Here is a 3,338-nt window from a genome sequence, read left to right as displayed (position 1 = left end):
ACACTGAACAAACTCAGCAGTTGTATTTATATATTTATTCATTAATAAATAAATCTAACAACAACAGTCAGAGGAGATTGCGAATTTGCGAAGGAGAGCTGTTTATGAGAGAGCTACAGAGAGAAGAGAGTGAAAAAATGATGAAATTAGTTTTAAAAATAAATGAACCAACGTGTGTGTGTTAATGCGTTTGTGTGCATATGTGTGTACATGTACAATGTGCAACTTCATGCAATGTACTTTTATGCATAAATGTGGGTACAATTTTCAATGTTAGCACCATCTTTTGCCTTGATTAAAGCAGGATCTGTTTAGTATTCTTCTTTGCTTATGCCAGGAAAACTAGCCATTAAACTTCCTAAGAATCTCTTATCTTCACCTTTCCCCTCCCCAGGTAAGCAATGAGATTGCAAACCCTAGTCCTAGCCATCTACTGTGGCTGTTTGTTTTAATTTATATTCTGGAGATTCGAACTTGAATCCTCATTAAAATCAATATTAGATTACTCTACCCCCAAACTCTTTCACAAATATTCCTATCATGAAACTTGCAACTAATATAGTATCAAAAATAGCACCAGAATTACAAATAAAATATAATTCTGTGCAATAGTCTATGATAATATTTTTCATAGAGGATGCAGAGCAAGGTTTACTTGTCATATTTTAAAATCTGAGATTCATAGACTCATAGATTTTTAGGCTGAAGGTCGAACCGGAATTAACGAGTAATACACAGGGGATGCTAAAATGAGCAAGATGACTAAGAATATTTTACTTGCCAATTTTTCCTGTTTTATTAAAAAACAACCTGAAAATAAACCAGCCTATTATAAGCAGTCAACAAATCCCAAGCTTACTTAGCAAATAAGTTAAGTTTACTTCACCCTAACTATTGGGGACAAGGTCATTCTATAGTCCTTGTTACAGATAAGGAAATGGAAAATTTAAAAAAAAAAAAAAAAGGAAAAATATCTACCTTTTTGTGGCAATTCTTGTATGACTATCTCCCCGAAATGTTCTGTTTGAAACTGTGAGCTTGTCTCTCCTTTCAAAGTTCATTTGTCAGCTTGTGTCTATTGCTTGCATGCTTAATTTCCACAAGAGCCTCTTCTGTGTTTATGCATTTTCTTCTCATCCTCTTTGCTATTTTCCCTGGATCTCTCTTGACAGTGGATTAAGACAGCCCCTATTCTTGTTAGCAGCAATAAGTGCTAAAGGCTCTTGAGTGACGCTTTCAATGAAGATAGATCACCTGCAAAAAATGCAGTCTAGAAAACTCTGCAAAAGCAAAGGCTGCGCTAGCGCCTCAAATTGAACACAGAGAAAAAGAGGTACCATCTCTACAGTGCAAACTAGGTGGCACTGACAAGCTCACTCTTGCATTTTTGTTTTTTGGTTGTTTGTTTATTTATTATTTTGCTTGTTTGTTTTGAGACAGGGTTTCTCTGTACAGCCCTGGCTGTCCTAGAACTCACTCTGTAGACCAGGCTGGCCTCCAACTCAGAAATCCGCCTGCCTCTGTCATCCAAGAGCCACCACCGCCCGGCTTATTTATTTACTTTTGAGGTTATAATGTGCTACGGTTTTTCTCCTTCCCTTTCTTCCTCCAAACCCTCCCATGTATCCTGTCCTGTGCTCCTTCAAATGCATGGCCCCTTTTTTCCACTAATTGTTATTGCATGCATAAATATACCGATCTGTAACCTGTTCAGTCTGTCCAACGTTACTTGCATGAATGTTTCCAGGGCAGAGTGTTTGGTACCAGGCAGCCAGTTGGTGTGCTCTTCCCTAGGGAGGGTCACTTCTCCTACTTCCGGCTTTCCTCCATTGCCTGTACTTCTTCGTGTAGGGATGAGGCTGAGGCCTTCGGAGCGTTAGGGATGAGGCCTTCGGAGCGTTCTCTCCCACGGTGGCATGCTCATTGGTAGGGTTCTTGTTCATCTTGAGTTTCAGCAGTCATGCTGAGGAAGCTTTATGGGCTCAGGGTGTTTGCTAAGAGATATGTCTCTTGTGCTTTTTAAAAGAATGTATTGATATTGTTTTGGTTAAGGTGGCACTCTTAAACATTCCCTGAATCCATTATTTATAAATGGATCTCATGGCCATATCACATAAGTTTATCTCAGTATAATACCTGAATTTAATTGATTTCTTCTATGTTTGGTGAGGGTAAGAAGTACAGATATTTCTCATTTGGATTAAAAGTACTTGGAGGCCAATTTAGATTTTCAAACATTATTTTTTAAATATATAAGTCATATAGTAGAAAATTCACTCAATTATTTTGACTATTATCTAATATTTTAGTATCTAGATTAAACCAAAATGGAATTAATTCATGTAATATTTATCAAAATTTACCAAAAAATGAAAAAAAAATATTTGGGGAAATGCAAATATATACAGGAATACTACATGACTGAGGTTAAATGTTTTGATTTGTTTTTAGGAAATGTATCCTCACTATCTACAGGAAAACACAAGGCCTAGACAGTGGATTCTCTATTACCAGGACAGAAAATTAAAAGTAATATATTCAGCTACTATTTAGCTAAGATTTTCTATAGTTTTAGCAAAGTTTTAAAATGTAACATGACAAGAAAAGAAAATTACAGAAACACAAATATTTAGTTGCATGAGTGCCCTTTCCGTTTAGCAGGAAGAGGTTTCTCCTCTAACCTCATTTTATAGAGAAAGGAATTCAATAGACACAGAGACACTTCAAGGAGATGTTTATTTAAGCATGGAAAAATTATCATTTACACATGAGAGAGATTGGAAAGGCCTTATCCAAAAGTGGAGGGATCTGAAGGGAGTGGATTTGACCCCATATGAAGGAAGAAGAGGACACACTCAAGTGCTCTCTGAGGGTCAAGTAATCATCCCCCAACAAACTGATGTAAAAAAAAAAGTCTTAGAGTTGCCAACAATATTGATTTTAAACTTTTTGTCTACATTGAGAGGAAGATTCTAGGGCCATGACAGAAACCCCAAGCTAAATACCCATCTACTTATACAATTTCATTACCCTTCATTCAAGAGCAACAGGATGTCTATCACACGGTTGCTGTTGAAGAAATGTTGCTTCTGGTACCAAATATCAAGGCTGATGCACATGTTAAAAGGTCACAATATTGTACTGGACAAACATATCGAAAGTTCTCATTGCCTAGAAAAGGTTACTGCTTTATTTTCAAATTATGTTATTTATGTTAAAATTAAATGGATGAAAACTAGGGATTCTTATATGCACAAATATGTCATTAATCGGAAGACTCTTGGAGGAGGCTCAATACCTTCATAACCTATTTTAGAATGCTCAGGGATGGAGTAGAG

At 36.4% G+C, this 3,338-nt stretch overlaps 1 pseudogene; it reads right to left on the bottom strand.

The window, feature by feature from the left end:
- LOC116093284 overlaps positions 1-1,943 on the bottom strand; it is a 110,651-nt pseudogene extending 108,708 nt beyond the window's left edge.
- Between the last annotated feature and the right edge of the window lie 1,395 nt (positions 1,944-3,338).

This window comes from Mastomys coucha, unplaced genomic scaffold (assembly GCF_008632895.1).
Source record: "Mastomys coucha isolate ucsf_1 unplaced genomic scaffold, UCSF_Mcou_1 pScaffold16, whole genome shotgun sequence".
NCBI classification, from domain to species: domain Eukaryota; kingdom Metazoa; phylum Chordata; class Mammalia; order Rodentia; family Muridae; genus Mastomys; species Mastomys coucha.
This window is presented reverse-complemented; position numbering and strand designations above follow the sequence as displayed.